The sequence below is a fragment of the Rattus norvegicus genome, chromosome 3 (genome assembly GCF_021556685.1).
Source record: "Rattus norvegicus strain SHRSP/BbbUtx chromosome 3, alternate assembly SHRSP_T2T, whole genome shotgun sequence".
NCBI lineage: Eukaryota > Metazoa > Chordata > Mammalia > Rodentia > Muridae > Rattus > Rattus norvegicus.
In genome coordinates this window covers 40,963,714-40,988,577 of record NC_141536.1, presented here as the reverse complement: position 1 = coordinate 40,988,577, position 24,864 = coordinate 40,963,714, and the positions used below count along the sequence as shown (strand labels likewise).

At 44.7% G+C, this 24,864-nt stretch overlaps 1 protein-coding gene across 5 annotated transcripts in view; it reads right to left on the bottom strand.

Annotated features, from left to right (window-relative positions):
- Positions 1-21,414, bottom strand: part of Gpd2 (glycerol-3-phosphate dehydrogenase 2) — a 133,765-nt gene extending 112,351 nt beyond the window's left edge. For 2 of the 5 annotated variants that reach the window (XM_087648942.1, XM_087648941.1), the window contains exon 1: positions 21,075-21,414. The gene's annotated coding sequence lies outside the window, so the exon portion shown is untranslated. 5 annotated transcript variants of the gene reach the window in all.
- Positions 21,415-24,864: the final 3,450 nt, after the last annotated feature.

Here is a 24,864-nt window from a genome sequence, read left to right as displayed (position 1 = left end):
ATCTTTGCCAAATGGTACAAATATACCTACATTTAAACTCTGCGTCATTAAAATAGGATCATGTATAACTGATACTTCTTTACAAAACAGGGCTATACGTACATATGTAACCAGGGTATGTTCAACATGATTTATAACTAAGTTACTGTCCGGACAGTATACTGACACTTCAAGTCTTTTTCAGTACATTCAAGTGCCTCCAGGATAAAGTAAGTCCAATTTCACAATGCGGGCAATATTTCTGTTATTGCTATATTTTAGAACTCAAACGTAACACCACACACACACACACACACACACACACACACACACACACACACACACGTTAGCATGGGAAAACAAGTCATAAGCTCTTAAAATATAACCAAAACAAGAATTTCAATAAATATTCAGAAAAACATCCCTGAACCATCTTGCCAAGTAGAGAAGGCAGGTGAAGGGCCACTGAGTCTGGCCGTGTGTCGCTTGCTAGACACCCAGCACAGCTCTGAGGATGGAGGACTCCGTTGTTGTCATGGACTGGGAGCCTTTTATAAACGTAAGAACCTTTCTAAACACGGTATTTTTTAAAGGACAAGTGCAATGAAACAATAAATGAGTAACAGTTTAGAGAGTAACTGGATTCGGGGAGGAGGAGGAGGATAGTGACAGAATAACATTTGGATAGTGTTCATGAGTGTGAGGAAGTCGGCATACAGCTCCTGAGGAAAGGCTTTGTAAGAGGCCAACAGACAAACAAAGATTCTCAGCCTGTACAGGCTCCACACCTTTGGTATGCCAAAAGACCGCTGTGACTGCATCAAGTGGCGCCTGCAGTTGGTTCCAGCTGAGGTCAGAAGGAGAGCCGGGTGCCAAGTCACACATGACCTCCTCCTAGCAAGGCTTTCATTCTGACAGTGCAGAGACAGAAAGTCAATGGAGGGCTTTAAGCGTACAGTGCTCTGATGAAATTTGAGTTTCAAAAGAAAGAACGGTCCGTGGTGTATAGATCAGTGGAAGAGCATTTGCCTACCGGGAGAGGTCTTATATTTGGAGCGCAGGGAATCGGGGAGGGCAGCGAGAGTGGGCAGAGGGTATAAAATCAGTGTGTTTGTTTTTTCACAGGACACAGCCACGTTTCTCAATATATGAAATGTATGAAAACGAGGCAAGAAGGGGAGAGACGAAGAATGAAGAACCTCCCTGAGAAGAAAGTAAAGCACACAAACCACAATCAAAAAATAGTATCTACAATAGGAAAACCCACACTTCCGGGATCACCTTGAGTACAAATACCCATTGAACACCGGCACTTGAAAGACTGCTCCCTTTCATTCACTGTGACACTGTGACAGGCTGGTACAAAAGCAGGAGGGTGGAGCAAGCCTCTCCAATAACCACAGAGGAAAGCATCTTCTACACACACACACACACACACACACACACACACACACACACACACACTACTCATACTTTGAACTGACTTTGGACATGTATCGCAAAAGAATCCTGGGTCATTTCTCAATAAAGTAAGGAACCCAGGACACCACCATCTGCTAACCTGCTGTGTAAAGCAGAGTGACCCAGTGAAGTGCACATGTGATAGAGAAGAGAGACTGCATAGGATTAGTTACAGTTACTCATTTCTGTGGGTTTGGATCTTGATGAGGATGCCTGTCCTCTTCCCATTTTATTTCCTAATTTATCCCCTATTGGGGACTGAAGAGTAAAAGTCAATTGCCCGATAGTGGTTGTCACACTGGAAGCTAAAGGGCCCTGCACTTCAATCCCAGCTCAGGAAACACTCTTGACTGAGCAGAAGCAATTCTCCAGACCCCAGTGGACTAGGCTAAGGCTGTTGCCTGTCAAGTCACAGGGCGGATGGAACTCAGCAGAGCACGTTAGCAATTCAGAGTCAACGGCCTCTCCCTCAGCCCTGAACTCTAGGATAATGCTGAAAGGATTAAAGCCAGTCCAAGCCCAGAGCTTGAGCCCGTGTTCTTACCAAGACGAAGGCAGGAGGCGAGTGACTTATAAAATGGCATTTCTAATAGGACTCTTGTCAAAACTCCAGGTTCCAATATCAATGAGCTGACCTTCAGGCCTGACCTCACCCGGTGCACTTTTGCCTACTCCCAAAGCCATTACCTTGGCAGCTGCCAACAACATGCTGTGTTATGTTCTGAGGCAGCTGAGTGCTTCCACAGAGACTGTGACCTGAGGTGTTCACCCCAGCCTATGACAGCCTCAGCCTGAAAAAGAGAGATCTGACTTCTCTGGACCTCAGTTTCTTTGAATAAAAAACAAAACCAGAATGGGGAATGGAGCAATGTACCTACGTATCAAGCATAATAACCAGGAGTTCGGCTTGGTGTGATGGTGCACGCCTTTACTCCCAGCACTCAGGAGGCAGAGGCAGGCCTATCTCTGAGTTTGAGGCCAGCCAGATCTACAAAGTAAGCTCAAGGACAGCTGGGGCTACACAGAAAAACCCTGTCTGGGAACAAACAAAAAACAAAAACAAAAAAGCCATCTGGAGTTTGGATCCCTAGCACACGTGTAGATGCTGGGCATATGGGGGTGGGGGGTGGGGGGCCTGTGTGTAACTCTCATGATAGTGAGAGATGAAGACCAGTGGACTTCCTTCCTGGCCAGGTATGTAGCCAGTCAGTGTTTGGATTTCGTATGGATTGTTAGCATTAGGGATAGAGACGCCATGATGAGAATGTAGAAAAACACATAAAACAGTGACCTGACTCAACAGAGCTAGAACATGCCTATACACCCAGCACTCAGAAGGCAGGGGCAGGAGGATAGCTGCAAATACTAGGCCAATCCAGTCTATATAACAAATTCCAGGGTAGTCATGACTACTTTCCAAGACCTTGACTCGAAGAGTGTGTGTGCATACAAACTTCTGTGTAGGCACATGTGCAGATGCTAACGTGAAGACGGGAGGAGTAGCCCCTCCCCCCAATTTGAAACTAGCATGGTTGAGTCATTGAACACATTGTCTTCAATATCTGTATAATGATTGCGTGTTATTCTTGTAATAAGGAAAGTTCTCTAAGAGAACCCTGCAAATGGACAGCTGGCATCTGACCAAACCCCGTGTCACCTGACCATTACTCGGTGAATTTTCTGTTATTCAATCATTCCTGTCTTTAGTAAAGAACTACACAAGGAAAGGAAAAATATGCTTTGGAGCAAGAACTAGAAAACACTACAGATTCACCTTTTTTCCTGAGGAGCATAGAGAGTATCCACCCTACGATGAATTTGCCTTGAGCACCTGATATAGTAACTATTTAAACTAGTTACTGTTAAGTTTCAAACTCAGGACAAGCAGCTGCGGTGCCCATTTAACATACCAAGACAGACCTGGCTTCCAGGTTCTCCCAGCATCCCAGTCCCTGCCTGTACCCTGAACTTTCCAGCCCAGACACTGGGCTGTTCTTCCCCAGAGGCTCTTCCCTATATAATCCAGACATTTTCATTACTTCCTCTCTCTGCCCTTTTTTGGCCTCCTAGCTGCTGTACTTAGTTCCCCTCTTTCCCTTCTCCTCCCCCTCCCTTTGTCCCTACATGGTTCAGGGTCATGTTCACTCTGGACTCTCCCAGATGTCCCTGCCTCTGGCTATGCTCACTCACTATCTACAGTAAACTTTCTCCTCCACCATACCTGGGAGCAATCACGTCCTTTCCTTTCCTTTTCATTTCTTATCTTTTCATTCAGCTAAATTGAAAACCAAAACTGCCTCTGCGTTTTCAATCTGTGTGTGTGTGTGTGTGTGTGTGTGTGTGTGTGAGAGAGAGAGAGAGAGAGAGAGACAGAGACAGAGACAGAGACAGAGAAATGTGTACATAAGTGTAGCCACATATCAACAGCATACGCTCCAAGGTTAGAAGACAACCTTCAGGGGTTGGTTCCTGCCTTCTACCTTTCTGCTACTGTGCTGTAGACTCCAGGCTACCACAGTCTAGAATCTCATAGGTGGGCCACTCACACAGGGGCCCCTTGAACCGTACTAAGCCATAAAGGAAGCTCACACAGCCTCTCCTCGGATAACCTCAACCTTGCTTTCTCCCCTGCCACTAACAATTTCCAAGTTGTTTGAGGGACACAGCCCCTTCTCAGGGTACATACAGGTTCCTGCTAGTCGCAGGTGCCATCCTTAGCACAGTCACAGGTGACTGGGCACATTCAGGGTGTTACAGCATATCCACCTGACACCACTGTCAAGTTCAGCACAACATCCATTGTGGGAGAGCCTGTACCACACATAAGACACCAGCAGCCAGCCCTTCGGCTCAACTCAGACCCAGGTTGTGGGAGAATGAATTTAGTTAGCTTCTCTGTAAAGTCTCGCCTGCATCAAAAGTTACAGTGTGAAATGTACCTGCCAACCGCCATGATGATATCTAAGACTTCTAAGCACCCATAAGCTCTCACAAACATTCTGCATGCCCACAGTGCAGATGTGGTCACTGTGCAAGCCTGTTAGTTAAGGAAACAACAGCCTGCCTTCGTGAAAATGCGATCCTGCTTTGGCCTCCCCAGCACCTGCACTGACCCAGGTACACTTATCACTCGTAAATAAATCTTGCCGTTTCCCTGGTAAAACAGTCAGTAGGTCTCCTCCAGCTTTTCTCTAACATCGCCTTCCAAAATAAACAGTCTCTCAAACAGAAGAGATACTGTTATTTGTGGAGTGGCCTGTCACAAATTCCGTATAAAGCCCAGCACCTACTGCAGATCTGGGCCATAGGTTGGTGGTTGCAGAAGTCAAAGGGAAGGAGCTGACCTTCCCTCAGGTCAGGCTGCAATCACGTGAAGTCCGGTGGCTCTACCTCCAACACTGTTAGCCGGCACGAACTGAAAGCATTCCCCTGTAAGAACCCTGAGCAAAGGTTTGTGTCCTGAATTAACCCTCTGGGGTTAATCCACCAGGACAACTGTGCCCAAGTGTGGGATTCTGTCCTCTCTCTGGAATAGTATACATTTCTGGCAGTGTTTATTTCAGAGAAACTGGGAAGTTGCTTTTGGTTCGATCACAGCTCTGGATTCCATCTCCCTTTGGAAAAAAAAAAAAAAAAAAACTACTAACATCAAACCAAACAGCTCTCCAAACAGTTAACTTTGTAAGTTAATCTTTCTAAAGAAATCCAGGTATTTCTTAAAAATGCAGTGCCTTAAGAATGACACACTGGTCTCAGGACGTGACCACACACGCCACAACTGATTGTTCTACCTGAGAACAATCTGTGACCCAAGCGTCAAAATGGGTCTTCCTTGTCCACTCACTTGGAACACGTCAACTTCTGGCCAGCAGTCCCTCTAGCCAGTTGCCCATCACACTGTCCCTGTCATTCATCCTAGACTCCCAAAACCGCCAGCCCCCAGCCGAACTCTCTTTCCACCACTCCCATCCAGTGGTGCTGAGAAGTGACTCACTGCCGCTCTTACATATCACGGTGACTCACAACGTTCATAATGCTGGTATCTGATTTACATTATCTCAAACCTGGGCAATGTAGAAGTAATTATTAGTTCATGCGGGACAAGGAAACTGACATCTGAAGAGACCTTCAAGGAACTGGACTTTGAAGCAAGCCTTCAGAGAGTTCTACACACCATCCGTGTAATCAGGTGGACAGTGGGAAAAGAGCAACCGATTATACTTAAGCACACCGGAGAACCATCACATTTGCCTTCATTAGGCTACGTAGCTAAAGAAGTTAATGATTACAGCTCAGCCCAAAGCAGCGACAACGGTGAATGAGGCAGGACCCAGATTGTTAGCTTCCCATCTTAATTACCTTGGTCACACAGATATCAAGCATTTTCTCCACTCATCCTTACTTCCAGCAGATTCTCCTTCACTGGTAAGGGGAGGAGGGGGAGTCTAAAAAGTCTACACAAAATCTGGAGACTGTATGCACTTAGGACATAAAGACAATTAACTTAGTAGTTCAGGACAACCTTGGCTATAAAATGAATTCAAAGCTAGCCTGGACTATGAGATACTGTGTGTGTGTGTGTGTGTGTGTGTGTGTGTGTGTGTGTGTGTGTGTGTATCCAAAAGTATAGACAACACAACTTCGACCTCACAAAAGAAAGGCAAAATATAAAGTTAATAGGCACCATGTTTCATGTGTAAAACCTGTGACTAATTTGTGGATTCTGCCTTGAAGGAAATCATAATTCAGAAAAAGGAGACTCTAAAACAAATAAAAAGCCAGGAGTGGTAGCACCCACCTTTAATGCCAGCACTCAGGAGGCAGAGACAGGCAGATCTCTGTGAGTTCAAAGCCAGTCTGGTCTACCAGTTTCAGAACAGCCATGGCTACATAATAGGACCCTTTGTCCAAAAATCAATTAGTCAGCAATAAAAGAAATAGGTTTAGATACAAGGCTAAAGGGCTACTTATCCCTGGGGGAGAAGAGGCAGGGAAGATCCTAAAGGTAGCTGCAGGGGAAGCAATAGTAACTCTGCCATTGAAGGTTCAGAGTCCAAATGACAAGAGAAAAGATGCTGAGCTGAACACGGTGCTTCCTGTAGGAACGAGTGAGTGACCGTGTGGTGAAAAAGCAGAAGCCAGTAATGTTACTAGACATAACCCACAGCATGGGTCCTTTTTCTCTCTGGGAACTGTAGAACCAGTAACAAGACTGGCTATCAACTGGAAACTTTTATTCTTGGTCAAGAACAGCTGTGAGAGAGAAATGCCAAGCATCCCTAGAGCTTTGCAGGGTTTTAGTGCTTAGTTATGGTAGACAAGGGAGAGGAGGGGACAGGCTAGTGAAGGGAAGGTCTCTCTAGGAATGGGTGGAAAGTTCCTAGTATGAACATCTATTTCACTCTTTTTAGGCTACATCCAGTGGCCACCATGACAAGTGGTGACTGTCAGGTACTGGAGAATGTGTCAGTAACAGTGCGGGTGGTATAATAAAGCTAGAGTCTCTTGTCTCTAGCAGACATATGAGCTCTAGTAAGGTTTGGCCAGGCTACCTGAAGACGGACTTCTGGCTGGGTAATAGCCCTTGCTCTAAGGTAAGCAAGATTAGAGTAAGGTAGAAGTTCAGGGTGACCATCTAGGCAGGACTCTTGAGTAACAAAGCAATCATAACCAAGAAGGAGATGAGAAAAAAAATAAGCAAGGTGGGGTAGTTATTAAATATTCCTGAGAATTCAGAGGAATTTGGACTTTGCCCAGTAGACAAATTACGGCCAGTGATGCATATTCGTTGACACCATACTGTGTCATGGTCATGAAGGCTATTCTAGTCAGCATACAATACAATCCCTCACCACATTCCTAGGAGGATTTGGAAGGCAGCTCTGTGCTAGCTGCCATATTCTCTGAAGCACCTCTAGAAGTTGGACTAAGACACAGATGGGAGTGTTGACACCTACCCAGTGCCTCATTTCCCACCCTCACTCTACCCTCTGGACCCCAGAATCTGTCCCTTCAAACTCTATCATGTTCTCTTCTCTCAATGTTCCGCTTCCAGGCTGGACTCTGGGATTATGGAGGTAAGAGTAACCCGAGTTTTCAATTTTGAAGCATAAAAGCCCTCCTTTCCCTGATCCAAACAAGGGTATATGGCTTTATTCTCACATTGGGGTCTAATCTTCAGCCAGTAAAATAGGAAGGGGTGTACTGAAATACCTAAACCAGTTTTGATGAGCCCCCTTCCTGTAATGAAGTGGCTATCAAGTTAATATAATCTCATTCACAAGAGGCTGGTCTGTTCACATTGCATGTGAGTTAAGTACTTTTAGTGACAACTTCGCCAACATCCCCAAAAATCTCCTAGCCTGGAGGTAGATGAAGTTTTTCTCTTATTCACCTTCCAATGTTTTCTTTATTTTTTTCCTTTTTACTCTGTGTATTAGTCAGGGTTCTCTAAAGTGACAGAAATTATGGATAGTCTCTATATAGTCAGGAAATTTGTTGATGACTTACAGTCTATAGCTCAACTCCCCAACAATGGTCAGCAGCAGCGGTGAATGGAAATCCAAGGAACTAGCAGTTGCTCAGTCCCACAAGGCAAACAGTAGGTCTCCAGCAGAAGGTGTGTCCCAGATTAAAGGTGTGTACTACCCCACCTGGATCTGGGACTTGCTTTGTCCCAGATGACCTTGAACTCAAAGATCTCCTTGCCTTAGTCTCCTGGGATTCCTAGTCACTTTGCCTCAAGATCTCCATGCCAGGTCAGAAACTTGTGTCTCCCAGCCTCAAGATCAAGATCACAGGTGAGCCTTCCAATTCTGGAATGTAATTCATTCCAGATAGAGTCAAGGTGACAACCAGGAATAGCTACTACACTCTGCTTTTCTGTTGTTTTTGATATAGCATCTCTTGGAGCCTCGGCTGGCCTCCTACTATGTAGCTCAGGTTGGCTACTGCAGTTGACTCTTGAGACTCTTACCTAGCATGTTCCTATAATCTCAGTGCTCAAAGTAAGGCTGAAATAAAAGACTGTATGTTCCTGGCCAGACTAGTTTTGCATAAAGACACGCTGTCAAAAAGTAGTGTTAAACTTTACCTCCTTTATATTCAGGAATATATGTGTGCATATACGCATGCACTAACAAAATAAGAAGAAGCCATGAACTTCAATGAGATCAGGGAAGGGTATACGGGAGGGCTGGAAGGATGACAGGAGAGGAAGAAATATTGTAATTATATTGCAATCTCAAAAAGGGGAAAAACAAAAAGACCAATGTGTCAAACAAAATATGGCCCTTGGTTGTTGTTTTTCAGACCCATTGTTCTTTCAAACAGGCATACAGCACAAACAAAAATTACCGTTATTATCCCTCCTTTGCAGTCACCCATCTATTGCTCATTCATTGATGACCTTAGCACCCAGGTCCTTTCCAAACTCAGCTCTATATGTATTCACCTGGAGGCTCTAACACTCAAGGCCCTGACCTCTGCTGATCTTTTCGGACTGGGTCTCAGGCACTCATTCTCATAATGTCTGTTTCAAGTATCATGGTTCTTCTTCAAAGCACTGGGTGTGCAAGCATTACCATCTCCTTCTCAGCTCATCTACTCGTTTAGTATTTTAATTTCAACACGACAGTCTCATCTGGCTCCCAGAGCCATTCACTGACCTTCTGTCCTAGTTGGAGTCAGTTCTCATAATGCTTAGTTTAAGACAAATGTTTATCACTGGAATCTCTCCTGGGCAAGTGCCCTTCTTCCTCTTTACCTGAACTGATTAATCTCATCGACCTGTCTTCTCAATTCCTTCACCCAAATAACTAAACAAACAACTTGAGGGAGGGGAAAAAAAACCCACAACCACAACTGCTCTCAAATTAAACTCATGAACCAAAAATATCTAATAGGCAATGTTCGTTGGCCAAATTGAGCCATCACCATGTCCATCTCAAACCCCTGTTCATCCCTCCTGACTCCAGCATCATCATTTCAGGGAAAGTCTAGGCAATAAAATGAAAACACCATCCTGTCCCATCTTCCCTATTCATTCTCTCTCTCTCTCCTGCCCTCCCTTGCTATAAGAACCAAGTATCCTGTGTCTAACAAAGGCCAAGCCCTCCATTTGTATGAGGTCTCCTCCCTTCCTTACTCTCCAGCAATTTTATTCCTACTACTGTCCAACCATCTCTCCAGTTGTCATCACTGGAAAGTCATTCCACCATCCCCTGGGCTTAAAGAATCTCCCTCTACAAAAGCCCCTTCCAAGGACTGTTTCTTTGCTTTTCTTCACATTTCTTGAGTTTTCTGAAAGTACGGCTTCCACCTCCACAACTCAACCCAGTAAGCTTCTGTCCCAGCTTCTCCACATCAGTTAGTCAAAATCAAACATGAACTATTTCACCAAATGCAATCTCTGTAACTGACACAAAACCATCTTCCTTAAAATACACTCTGGGCTTGTCTTCAGAGAGATCCCATTCTCCTAGTCCCCTCCTGCCAAGAGGCAAATCTATGTGACAACTGATCCCTGGTCCCTTCTATTGAAATTCTTATAGGAAATCCCATGCAGTATCAATATAAACTATGTGCAAAAAATTCCCAACCTGTCTGCTCAGCCTAAATCCCTTTTGGTCTCTCAAATTTCTGTTTATACAGTTTTACGAAATGTCTGAGAAGCACCTCAAACTTAACGCAACCAAACCCAAATGCTTTCTGTCTTCCTTCAAGCCTTATTCTCTCCAAATTCTCATTTTCTCAGTAATTGGCCTAGATGCTCAAGTAAAAAAATGAACCCTTTATTTTGATTCCTTTTTTTTAAATCTACTATCGAATTTAGTCACCAATCTATTTTCAAAAACATCTCCTAAATCTGTCACTTTTTTCCATCTTTAACACAATGGCTGTCCACATGATAATTTCTCATTTGAACAACTAAATTCTGTAATTTTAACTGAAGATGTCGTTTCAGAGTCACCCGGTACTTCCCATATCCCTGTCTCCTTTCAGCAGCCAGAGCACACTAATAGCATTCAGTCTCAACTACCAACAATTGGTTCTTAGCAAGTAGAAAATTATTATATATTATAAAAGTCTATGATCCTCCGAAGCAGCTCAAGTTTAACCAACAAAATTTAATTTCCTAGTATATAAGAAGTACCTTCCTGTCAAGGAAAATTAAGCTCTTAAATAATTGCTTTCTTCTAAGAGATTAAGAAACAAAAGGGCCTTTTGTCTTTTTGTTGATGTTGTGAAACAAGGTTTCCCTCTGGGTTTCAGCCTGGTCTGGAGCTCACTAGGTATCCCAAACTGGCCTCAAACTCCCAGCAGCCATCTGGCTTCAGCTCCCAAGCTCTGAGATTAACAACATGAGCCATCATGCCCATCTGAGAGACAGACACTATTCTACAATCATCATTTTAATGACTTGCATAGAATTCACTCTAGAATGAGACCGAAGCATTGTGACTTGGATTTAAGCCCTACAGAACCCAGCTTAAAGGACTTCACAGTTTCTCTTCAATGCTATGATAAATTCCATACAGCCACCCTAAAGATGTTCACATCCTAACCTAGTTACCGATGGTGGTGGGCCAAGTTGGCGCTGGGAATTGAACTCTGGTCCTCTGGAAGAGCAGTCCATGCTCTTAACCCCTGAGCCATCTCTCCCATTCCAGTTCTATGCCCAATGGCACAAACCTTTGCTTGCTAACTTGCTTGCTAGCTTGCTTGTTTGTTTAAGACAAGATCTCATGGTGTAATTCTGCCTGGTCTGGAACTTGTTTTTTAACCAGGATGACATTGAACTGCCTCTCCCTCCCTAGTGCTGGGATGTCATGAGGCCACCATATTAGCTACACCTAGAATTTTGATGCCACCTGCCCCCTCTACCTGGAAGGCTCTGACACTCATCTTTGTCCTTCTGACAAAGATTTTGTCTTCTGAGTAAGATTGCTCCTTCTGGGCCTTCATGACCCAAGGAAAATGTCAGATTCTGAGACATACTCTCCCGAGTCAGACAAACCTGCAATAATCATATAGTTCTTGTCATCCCAAATGCCTATTCGCCATTTAATACCAATCATGCCTTTCTCCTCCGCTAAAAATCTAAATTCTGCAGGAGTAGCCAGTGATCTGTGGACCACTATAGTCCTAACTTGTAGGGAAATGGCCAGCATGCATCAGATTTGATGAATAGACCGTATAGGTGGTAAGGGAAAGAAAGGCCCTGCTGCTCCTTAGTGAACAGAGAAGAACAGCCCAGAGACAAAAAGGGATGTTCAGCTGTGGACTGAGCATACATCACTGAGGGAGTCGACACTGGTGTCAGCTCCCAGGTCCCCAGAGATGTGGCTGGAGATGCTAATTTGATCACCCAAATCCAGAATAGGGAAAACTCATGCGATGTGAGCCGGGAGCTATGAATGAAGTCCAGGAACCTGCAGACAACCACAAGGACGACCCCAAAGGAAAGCAAGCTGTCACAGCAACTTGGTGAGTTTAATTTCATAAGGGAAGAGGCTGAGCAAATTATAGAAATTTCAAAAATAAAAATTAAAAACTCATTGGCTTGCTGGTCGGGACCTCTATAAACATGGTGGAAATAGATTCATCTGAAATTGGACCCAGAATTTTCGATGAGTGTAGGGCAAGGGGGTAAAGGAAAACATAAAGGCAGACTTTCAGGAAGCTCAGCTGAAAGGCAGGAAGTGAGCATGCAGCTAGAGGCCAGTGTGGGCTGACAGCACAGTTTGAGCCTGGCCCTGTTTGTGTTGGAAGTCGGAGCCTCCGTGTAAATATTTTAAATGCAAATTAGCTGTCCTGCATAGTAGTACAGATCCGTAATCTCTGGCCACTGGAGGCTAAGGAGGAACAGTTTGTGTTAAGACTGATCTGAGATACTCAGCAAACCCCTTACAAAAATCTTACAAAAAGATAATAAAACTACTTTTGTTGTTGTTGTCGTTGTTGTTGTTGTTGTTGTAGTTTTATTTATTTTTTTGTTGTTGTTGTTGTTGTAGTTTTATTAAAGACAGAGTCTCACTGTGTAGCCCTGGCTGTCCTGAAACTCACTTATATAGGTCAGGCTAGTCTCAAATTCACATAAATCTGCCTGTCTCTGCCTCCTGGGTACTGGATTAAATGCATGCACCACGACTCCCGCTATCTTTAAAAATAATAATAATAAACAAAATAAATGGGAGTAAGGATAATTTTCACAAAGTAACTGAAGGGAGCACACGCCTTTAATCCAAGCATTGCAGAGACAGAAGCAAGTAAATCCCTGTGAGTTCAAGGGCAGCCCCGTCCACATAGGGAGAACCATGTCATAGAAAAAAATAATTTTAGTTAATTAATTGGGAAATAAAGTATGAACTTGGGTGACTCAAAGTTGGGAGTTGACATAGTACCTGACAGCTGACATGCTACCTCTGTCCTCCTGGTATTAGAGGAAGGACACTGTGAAAAAGATACCATTTAAAGACCTGTATTCCCATGGTCCTTAGCTCCTAGCTAGAAGACATTGGCCATCTTCCTTGAAGGCAAGAAAGACTCTGCCTCACATTTCTAGCCAAACCAATGTGAGTGGTGCTGACATTCACTACAAGACTTGGTGCTGAGAAGGTGGAGCCGCTTCTCCCCTTCACTTTCCACCAGCTGGGTGGGGCTGAAAGCAAAACTGAAGAGAGGACTACATGGTACTCAGAAGGCTCCCTGGAGTCTTCGCAAGGGAAGAAAGCCATATATGCCAACCAAAACTACACAGGAGAATGAAATGAGCTTGTCCTGGAGCCTGGGTCTATTTTCAGATCCCTCTGTTACAACAGTTTAGTCTGCTCCAACCACTAACAATTATGAAATGCATTGGGTCGAAAGGCTCAAGATGATGCTGAAAGGGAAAACTGTAGCAAGAAATTAGAAGCAGGAGAATGAATGGTAAATTCCAGTCGGGCACTAGTTACAGAGTGAGACTAGAGCGAGACTGTGTCTTAAGACAATAAGGAAATGGAGAAGGGCTCTGTGGTGTGAAAGTCAGGTGAGAGACAGGGGCAGTTCCTGGTTAAAGCAGGCCATGAAAATTTCTAGGAGTCCATGATTTACAAGACTGTGCTCACTGTCAGGAGCCCAGATGAAAGAGAGGAAAACAGGTGGATACCAAGGTGAGAGTTGTTTACACATCTGTCAAACCTAAGAAGTTTGTAACAATGTCATGGGTTCCTAAAGTCAAATCCAAAGAAAACTATGGAGTCACCAAGTAGAGAGAGGGAGTGGGGGGAGCTGACACATGCATGCCTGTAATCTCAGCACGCAGGGGACGAGAGGAGAGCAAAGAGGTCAAGTCTAGCTTGGGCCACAAACAGATGAAGGCCATGGACCACCACATTTCCATCTCAAAAAAGCAAAGAAAGAAAGAAAGAGAGAAAGAGAGAAAGAGAGAAAGAAAGAGAGAGAGAGAGAGAGAGAGAGAGAGGAAGGAAGGAAGGAAGGAAGGAAGAAAGAAAGAAAGAAAGAAAGAAAGAAAGAAAGAAAGAGGGAGGGGAGGGAGGAAGGAAGGAAGGAAGAAAGAGAGAGGAAGGGAGGGACAGAGGGAGGAAGGAAGGAAGGAAGGAAGGAAGAAAGAAAGAGAGAGAGAGAGAGAGAGAGAGGGAGGGAGGGAGGGAGGAAGGAAGGAAGGAAGGAAGAAGGGAAGGAAGGGGTGGGGAATAGCAGAAGAAATAGAATTATCTCATATCTTTCTTCACAGAGATTTCCAGGTCTCTATCAAACCAAAAAGAAGCTCCGTGCCTTTGAATGAGTAGCTGGTTTTCTCTGATCTCCACTGGTCCTTTGCACCACAGGATTCACTGCTGATCTGTGAAACAGGAGTTAGAGTGCATGGCACAGAACCTGAAAACAAGCAGTTGCCCAGTAACCTCTTCATGGGGACTAAACCTGAGGAAGGGTCTTGTGATGGTTGGTAAAGAGACGTTTAGATGAACCCTATGAGCACAGGCCTTCGGGGAGATGGAAGGCGTTTTCCTCCAGCAGGAAAAGCCACATCCAGGAAGGCTAGAGAAAGAATTTCCAAGGGCACACACAGTCTGAGGAAATGTCAGGCTAGGGTCCAGAGGGAAGCAGAACCATGGGCAAGACTAGAGGCTTCCACATACACAGGACAAGAGTAATACTCTTGTTTTCTGTGGGCTTCAAATCCCTGAAGTATAGCTACCTCAATATACACAGGGGGAAACTGCTGAAGTCCTGCTTCCATAACCTCAGGCTTGCTCTGACAACGTAAAAGCTTCTCCTTGGTCAACTTTGACCTCATCTCCTCTGTCAGCTTTGACCTCTTCTCCTGTGTCATCTTTGACCTCACCTACATAAATGGTCACTGAGTTTCTGTTCCCTTAGAATCCAAGGAACTTGGAGGCTGGAAAGAAGGCTCAGCAGTTAAGAGCGCTTGCTCTTGTGCTATTGAGAGTTTATTTATAAATATAAAACTTATGTGTGTCTTTTATCCCGGAACTAAATGGTCAGACGTGGGGTTTAAACGCTGGGATTAAATAATTTCTACAAAACACACACACACACACACACACACACACACACACACACACACACACCATACATACATGCACAAAAATAAAATTTTAAATTAACTTTAAATGATAGCAATAAAGCAACACTTCTCACTTGGAGAGGGAAGGAGGAAGCTTCAGGAAATTGGGAGCTAGGGTTGAGGACCTGCAATGGTGGAACAGAAGAGAGAGCACTGACTGGCAAGAGGCAGCCATAGAAATGACGTAGGTTTAAAGAATTCTACTTACTCCAACCTAGACAGAACCCAGTGAGCGCGGGGGAATCCAGAAGCAAACCCAGAGGTGTCCTGAACTCCAAGACAAATTCTTAGATTTGATGCCACAGGACGGACTGGAGAAGCCCAGGAAGGGTGGAGCAAAGAGGGCCATGATCAAAGGCACTTGTGACCTTGTTACAATGCCATGAAACATCCTTTATTTATTCAGTTTAAGCGAAAGGAAAAGGACCACTGAGAACCCAGTGCTCTAAACCATTGTTTTCGTCGCTTTGAAATAACATTCAGAAGCCTATTGGGTTATGCTGACATACAATGGCATTAAATCTTAACCAAATGTTTTCAAAGCTCTTTACATTGAACACAACTTTCCCTCCTCACAGGTACAGAAGCAGCCGAAATGCCCAAATTGCCCTAGCAACCACCTGCACGCAAGCGCAAGGGAATAATTCCAGTTGTCAATCACAAGTCTCTCTCTCCACTGTCACAAAGCCTTATCAGAGGCACTCTTGTCTGACAGCACCAGCGTCCATAAATCTTATATAACTGGCTTCTCCGTTATGGTTTTTGAGGTCTCCTTTCCCTACCAATGAAAACCAGTCATAAAGTTACATACACGGGCAGTCAAAGATAAGGGTCCCCCAAAAGAATCACCATCTAAAGTCATTACCCAAAACATACCCAGACTATATTGAGAGTATCTCACTGTTGAGAAATACATTAGTATTCAAGTTTGCCTGAATAACTTAAAGATGTTCCAAATAATGTAAAATTGTCACTACAGATAGACAAAAAAACACTGTCCCTGTATTCAAAGCACTCCTGACACCAAGTGAATAGGTTTTTTTTACACCACACTTCCAGTTTTGTGGCAACACCAAGTAATATTTTTCTTGTTGTGTCTTGGTTTTTCTGTCTGGTTGAGTGGTTTGTTTTAGTTTTTTGAGACTGGGTTTCTGTGTATCCGTGGCTATCCTAGAACTCACTTTGTAGACCAGGCTAGTCTTGAACTCAGAGATCTACCTGCTTCTCCTGCTTCTGCCCACAGAGTGCTGTGATTAAAAGCGTGTGAAACCACTGCCCAGGTTTTGTTTTTGCTTTTTGAAAGAATCCCTTAATTTAACTCAAATCCTGATTAACTGCCTGTAATAGCACAGAGCTCTTTAGTTAAGAGTTCAGTTGCACAAACCAACCACACACATACACACACACACACACACACACACACACACACACAAATACTTCAGACAGTGAGCACACAATTGACTTCCCAGATTACCTACCCCTCCTCCAACTGTCTACCAACCTAGAATTCCCAAACCTTTTCAAGTTTGGTAACAAGGCTATATAATAACTCTCTGATTCGTGGAAATGCCTTTTTAAGCCTGTCGTAAAGATAGCATAAAGAATAAAAACAATTCGAGCATGATGTGGCATGCCTTTGATTCCAGCAGAGGCAGGCAGATCTCTGTAAATTCCAGGCTTCCAAGCCAGCCTGATCTACATAAGTTCCAGGCCAAGGATACGATAGTGAAACTTATCTCAAATTAGAGAGGGAGGGGGGGGGATAATATAAAAGTTAGATAAACCTGAAATAAAGAAGTGCATGGTTCACTAAGGAAGCAGGGCCAAGGAGTTTCCTCCTCTCTCTCCTCCCATCCTTCAAATATTCTGAAATTCAGGCTTTCCTAGCCCATGATTTAGGGTTTTAGGAGAGCTCCATTTGGGGCGCAGGACCATCAGACCTTTGCTTTCATGATCATCTCTAACCTGTCTCTCTTCCCAGAAGTCAAAAGTGCAGCGGAAGTTCCAACTCTGACCTCAGCAGCGAAGCCTTGAGCAACCAGCTCCCATGCCTGAAGCAAGCTACTGACTACCTCAGGAATGTGCAAAAGTGTCCTCAACCTAGAAATCAAGACTCTTAGACCTTCCAGGGTCAGAAACAGACACTAGGTGCTTCTTACATTTTGTTAGGTCCAGTGGTCTCGAGAACTGGCATTGTACGTGTTTTGCACTGCACCCAGCTCCTGTATTCTGTTATTTCAAAATATAGCAATAAATGTTTCATTCAGAAGAACTAAAATGTACTAGATAATTCTTCTCTTCGATTTTAATAAGCTAACCAAGGCTTCACCAATAAGAACCACCACCCATGCTTTGCTGCACAAGGCATCTGATGTTGGGAGAATCAAAAGAAAATTCTTAACATTGAAAGGGGAAGCAAGTATATAGATAAGGTTGGGTGTGGTGGGTCTGAGTTCTAGGCCAATCTGGTCTACACTGCTAGTTTCAGGCCATCCAGGGCTGTATATTGAGTTCCTGACTCAAATCCTGGGATTAAAGGCAAGTATCTCTCTACACCCTGCTTCGTCAGCAGCTCTTGCTTTCTTCAGCGACTCTTGAGAGAAATCTCTGGCTTCAGGATATAAGAAAAGGTCTATCCTAAAGTTAGACATTTCCTAGCTTGCAACAACCTTGATTCTTTTCTTTCTCCAGAGAAGCTGCACCCATCAACCATACACCTATGCTATCTATCCATCGTGCCGCCTATTCAAAAACGAGGCACCATAATAAGCCCATCATGAAGTACATCCTTTATGACCTAGAGCAATAACAGTTCCTCTTCCTATAAACTGCCTACGTATTTTCTTCTTCTCTCAAAGTAATAAAATGCAGTGCTGCTTCCCTGGGCATTTAAAACCTACTTCAAAGCAAGGCATGATAGCACATGCTTATAATCTTGGTATTTGAGAGGCTGAGGCAGGAGGATTTCCATGACTTCAAGACTAGCCTACGTACCAAGTTTGGACCCATATGGACTCCTAAAATGATGGTCCTTTTTTTTTTTTTTTTTTCTTTGTCTTTAGGCTGTTTTAAGTCTGTTGTCAGTGGCACTCTTTTCAACATCAACTTGTCCACCACACATTCAGCCATTAACAGTCATCCGTAGGGTGAGGTCAGAGATAAACTTCTGAGAAATTTCTCATTAGGTGATCTCTCATTCTGAGAAACATCACAGAATCTACATAAACTAAAATGGCTTACACCTCACTAAGCAACTAGGACCATACTTACATATGTAGTTGATTAAAATGATGTTCTGTAGCACCTGAAAGCATGTTTTATTTCACTAAGCAAACACGTCATACGTTAATCAAAAACAGATAACAGTAATTTTCCTTTATCTACAACTTATTCCTGTGTAATGGCGCACACTGCCGCATAATTCTTTTTTTCCTTTTTTTTAAATTTATTTAATACTTAATAATAATTCTTTGGTTTCCAGGCAAACATCCCCCTCCCCTTCCTTATGGGTGTTCCCCTCCCAACCCTCCCCCCATTGCCGCCCTCCCCCCAACAATCTAGTTCACTGGGGGTTCAGTCTTAGCAGGACCCATAATTCTTCTTTTAAGAAGCCAAATGTAGCGCCTGTAAAATTCCTAGTACTTTCTGAATTATTGCTTCTGCACTTGGGGTAGCCTTTATAGTCCAGGCATCGAGCAGAACGAATCAAGTTTCAGAAAACATCACCATGTTCCAAAAATAAAGTAAAGAAATTAGATAATGGTCTGGAAATTGTTCCCTCTTCTAATCACCACAGCTGCCACTTGCCCTCCCTCTGTGTGACATACAAAACCTAAATTACCTGGATAGCTGTATTTGCTTTTTCAGTACAAAAGAAAAATAGGAGGAAGGATGCTAACATTTTAGTGTTTCTTGCTTCTGGGGCGCATTACTAGTGATTGTAGATCTGCTATATACATACCATTACCTATATTTTGCCTATGAGACTTAGTAAGTTTGAGCATGTTCCCTAAAGCCTTCTGTTTCTTAGACTCAGATACATTGTTCCAGATTAGCCACTGCTGGAGAAAACCTTTGTGGGAGCCTATTACAAAGCAGACACCATTCCAGGTGCTAGTCAAAACTTACAACCGGCTATGGACGGACATAAATGACCACCCACAGTAATGTAAGAATTCTATCAGTATGTCAACATGACTTATCCACAATGGCCATCAAATCTTTTTGATTGTCTATAAATGACATTAGTTACAAGGCTCAGCAGCAGGGTATGACATCCACTGAGAACTGCTAGCTCTGTGTCCTTCTTATTAACAGCGAACCATGCAACTGCCTTCCCAACGCTGCCTAGAATGACTTACTTATAAGGTGCCTATGTGACTAACGCTCTCAGAAAGAAAAGTTCTAACAATTTTGCCTCTCATCCCAAGTTCTCTTTTACATTATTCACTGAAGGGTTGGATTGCTAAAATAAAGGAAGTGTGCTCTTTTGACTAATGTCCCTATGAGAAACACAGGGAGGTTTCAACACATTCATCATTAAGGCCCTAGAGACAGCACATGCTATCCATTGGGCAACAGCACCCAGGCCTCATATCCTGATCAATAGCTCCCAAGAAGTCCCAGGTCCCAGAGCGGCCAACAATAGCACTTTCCACCTTCAAAAAGGAAACTCTAAGACTCCCAAACTTGGAAATACATGCAAAACACAAAGTTTTGCTTTAAGTAAACAGGACATTAATTTACCAACTTCCTTCTCTCACCTACTTGTATGAATTGACAAATGTAGCTTTTAACTGTTTCTGTAGCATCCTCCCGGGGTATTTATTTCTTGTGACACTTAGATGCCCCAGTCACTGAGATTTTATGAGAACTTGTGTTGCTTGAGGAAGGCTGTTTCAGGAGTATATATTTCTTCCTACGGGGTGAAGGATGATCCAGGGGCCATCACCTGCTAAAAGCCTTACAGCTGCAGCACTCAGCAAACTTTCTTTGGCAAGTCTCAAGTTGCTTTGTGGAGAGTGGAGGCTGTTGCCTGTGTACACTTTGCATTTCCTCCTGGGCCAGTCACACCCTGGCAACTGAGTTTCTCAAAGCCTTCTCGCCCTTGCAAAAGGGTTTTCCCCCGCCTTACCACAGAAGGAAAGCAGCAGCCTCCTCACTAGACTAGCCACATTCACAAGTTAAAAGTTTGCATAAAGTTTCATTGATGTGGGAACGCCCTGCCTCCAGCTAGGTAAAGTGTATCACAAATGTATTCCAGTCTAGCCTAACCCTGAATGAGAATCATGCTCCTCCTCCGTTGGTGGGAACAAATTCTCAGTCTTACCCCAGTTTCCCGCCACCACCACCTCCACCTCCGCCACACCGCAGCCCCAGAGTCACACAAGTCAGAGAGGGACCACTTCCTCCTAGAAGCCAGAGCAGAGTAGCTGGTCGCCAGGACGCACACACCTGAGATCGGTCGTCACACGCCAGGGGTCGGCGAGCAGGGAAGTCAGGAACCTCCAGCTAGAACGGAGTCAGTCGGCCTCACGGAGAACCAGAGTGGCCTTGAGCTCGCGGCGAGCGCGCGGGGATGTCACCGGGTCAGGCGGGGCCACGGTAATCCGACCCGCCCGCCGATGCCCCTCCCGGCCACTTCCTCCTCCCCTCGTGCGCCTCCGCCTCCCCGGGGGATGATCCGGCGACTCAGCCACCGCCTGCGCCGCGACACCCGGCCCGGGCTCCTTAGCCCGGCGGGGATACGCGGAAGTGCAGCCGGTGGGGAAGGGCGGCTACAGACCCCGAGCTCTGGGCCTCGCAGGGACGTGGGCTGGCCATGCCCAGGGTTTCGACCCTGCCCAGAGCCCCGGCGGAGCGCGACTCCATACCCTGCCACTCCTCGCCAGCTGGAGAAAAGACCAGAGGGCTGAGCTAGGCCGGGGAAGCCGCCGTGGTGTCGGGTTTCTGTCCCTCCCCACGCGGGCCACTCCTGCCATCTGTCCGGGAGGAGAACGTTCCCCCCACCCCCGCCTGCTGCCCGCCCGGGTTGCCTTACCTGATCACGCGTCGCGCGCCCTCAGATCCGGCGTCCCCTCCTCCGCGCCTCCCAGTCGCCAGGCTTCCCTGGGCCTAGAAAGGCGTCTAGGAGTCGGGGGACCCTAGGGACTCGGCCTGCAGCTCTCGGCCCGGATACCCCAGCGGGGCTCTCCAGGCCTCTAGACCCCGGGCCTGAATGTTAGCACGCGGGACCCGCACAGAAGACCAAACCCAATTAGCAAGAGTGGGATGCTGAGCGCTGACCCAGCGGGCTGGGCCTTGTACAGGTGGGGGGAGGCGGAGATCCCAGGCTGCCGAGCCACAGGCTTCCCACTTGCACCCCCTCCCAACCCGACCCTGCCCACTGAGCATGCCCAGCTCACTTGTTGCAACTACAAGGGTTGGGCAAACCCAAGGGTACCCAAGGAAGGCTCAGGTTGGGTTCCGAAAGATCCCACTTTTTAAGACTTTAGATCCTGAGATCATGGTGTTGGAAAGTGTGCACAGACTGATCCGTAAAGCTCCTCACGCCAAATTAGTGAAGGAAATTGTAGCAGTGTTTAATAAACAATTACTAAGTCACGTATTTGGTATTCTTAAACACTGTAGAATTCCTACAGGTAACTCACAGAAACTCGTGGGGTCTCAAACTCACAGTAACTTCTGGGAGACAAACGCACACTGTAAAGACAAACAACTTGTTCCTGGCCTTGGACACGTTAAAATTTAGGAACTAAAAACTATCAACGCCAAGTTCAGAAGCTCTATAAACCACTGAATGGGTTTGGAATGAGCCTGGAAATCCTTAGCATTTAAAATGTGCCTTTCACAGTACAGCTATGGTGCCTGGTACAGCAGCATCTGAGAACTTGAGAGAAATGTAAATTATCTAAGCGACACACTACCTGAGTCACAATTGCTGAGTCTGAGCTCCAGACCTAACCAAGCATTCCAGAGATCCCGATTCACACGAAGGGTAGAGAGCTGGTGTCCAAAACCTCGGTCCTAAAGGATTCTAGTTTGGGAGCCCTAGTAGTAAGCCATTGACTTTCAAGTTTTCTTGTTTTTCAGATTGCAGACTTTAACTTAGAAGTACGATGTGTTTCTCAACAAAGAAGTAGGTCAAAATCAGGCGCCCATGCCATCTTCCCACTAATTCACCTAAAAGATTTCAGTTCTTGGAAATGGAAACCATTCAATCATTCACTTCCGCATTCTGCTGCCTATAAATGATGTTTAAATGTTCCTTGGTTTTAGATGAATGCTTAAGTGAATCGTGTGTTTCAGGCCCAGTTGTGTCAAGCCCTCCTGCACTAACTACTCCACAGAGTGATTCAGCACTCTGAAACCCATGAGCAGCCCTCAGACCTGGGCATAATTTGGTTGAGAGAGGGGATAGAGAAAAACCAGAAGCACTGGGTAGCATTGCACTTGATAAAGATGGGCGCCAGAACCAAAAAAGAGCAGAATAGGAAGCATCCAATAGGATTCACCAAGACCCCAAAAGGAAAAAGATATGTCTACGTGGGAACACGGTAAAGAGCCGGGAAGCCACCCGGAACGATGCACATTGTCTTTTGAGTCCTCTTTGTCAAAACCACTGCATCTTGGCATTGTTCTTGTGTGTATCACATTTCATATCTACCAGTGCTTTGAATCAAAGAAGCAAAAATAGAGAGGAAAATGTTCTCCAGCAGATGTATTCATGAATGAAAACAACTGCTTGATTCTAACTGCTCAGATCACAACTAACTTAGAACATGTTTTAAAAAAAAAAAAAAAAAAAAAAAACGAACTGGCACATCCTTAATCCCAGCTGCCTGGAGACAGAGGATGGTCATGAACTCAAGATCAGTGTCGTCTACACAGCAAGTTTCAGGACAACCAGAGCTACAGTGAAGCCTATATCTGAAAAAAGAAAAGAAAAGGTTGGGGGGGGTTGGGAGTGACAACATTTTTAAGTGAACAACCGCTAATCTCAAAACGTACAGGTTTAAGGTAACTATTTTAAAATATAACAGAAATTTATAAAATCTAAAGAGTATTCTTTACTACTCTTTACTTACTCTGTTCTGTTTGGTTGATTGACTGGTTTGTTTTTAGAGACTGGGTCTCTAAACTCACTCTGTAGACTTAGAATTAACTCTGTAGACCAGGCCGGCCTAGATCTTACTGGCCTCTGCCTCTGGCGTGCTGAGAGGAAAGGCATGTGCCACCACATCCCGTGGCTCCATCAATATTTTCTAAGGGGTAGAACATATATAAAGCCATACTCCCTCTCAGTCTAACATGTAAGGCTTTAAGCATTTTTAAGTTTGTGAGTACCTGATTCGGCATTTGTTCAACCTTCTTATCTCTGCCCAGGTATCTCGCTTTTATTATCATAAAAATTCCACTGAAGGCTATTAGCCCAAATGCTTGAATTACCCTAGATGCCTAGAACAAATGAAACTCAAGACGGATGATCAAAATGTGAATGCTTCACTCCTTCTTTAAAAGGGGAACAAGAATACCCTTGGCAGGGAAGAGAGAGGCAAAGATTAAAACAGAGACAGAAGGAACACCCATTCAGAGCCTGCCCCTCATGTGGCCCATACATATACAGCCATCCAATTAGACAAGATGGATGAAACAAAGAAGTGCAGACCGACAGGAGCCGGATGTAGATCTCTCCTAAGAGACACAGCCAGAATACAGCAAATACAGAGGCGAATGTCAGCAGCAAACCACTGAACTGAGAATAGGACCCCCGTTGAAGGAATCAGAGAAAGAACTGGAAGAGCTTGAAGGGGCTCGAGACCCCAAAAGTACAACAATGCCAAGCAACCAGAGCTTCCAGGGACTAAGCCACTACCTAAATACTATACATGGACTGACCCTGGACTCTGACCTCATAGGTAGCAATGAATATCCTAGTAAGAGCACCAGTGGAAGGGGAAGCCCTGGGTCCTGCTAAGACTGAACCCCCAGTGAACTAGACTGTTGGGGGGAGGGCGGCAAGGGGGGGAGGATGAGGAGGGGAACACCCATAACGAAGGGGAGGGGGAGGGGGATGTTTGCCCGGAAACCGGGAAAGGGAATAACACTCGAAATGTATATAAGAAATACTCAAGTTAATAAAAAAAAAAAAAAAATTCCACTGAAAGAATTTGTTTGAGGACTGGGATACCTAACAGGAACACAATTTCCCAAAGGCTTAAGCAAGTTCATATCATAATGAATATAGCTGTGCAGGGAGTGAGAGGACGCTCATTAGCTTAGGAATTGCTCTTTGGAACCTACCAAAAAAATTTCATTTAAAAAAAAATTAAGAGGCTGGAAATATGGCTCAGTGATTAAGAATACTTGCTACTTTTCCAGAGGTTCAATTCCCAGCAACCACATGGTAGCTCACAGCCCTCTGTAAACCCAGCTCCAAGGAATTCAACATTTCTGGCCTAGGAGTGCCTACAAGTGCACACACGCGCATGCACACACACACACACACACACACACACACACACACACACAACTATACCTAGGTACTACTACTAATAAAAACACTTTTCTTTTTGCTACTGTTGTTCTTTAGTCATGGAATTCAAACAAAGAAACAAAATTACAGTTTAGGCATGAGGCACAAGAGGGGTTGAGAAGGAAAGAAACACTGCTGGCAGCCAAAGGGGAAAGCATACAGCAGTGGGGGCAATCTTAGACCAATGCCTTGGGAAAGTCAAGTTCAAAGTGCCATCATGAGCTCCTTGGAAAAGCTCTACCCCATCAGCACCAGCGACGTAGGGCCTGCCTGTCATATCTTTGCCCAGGAAGCC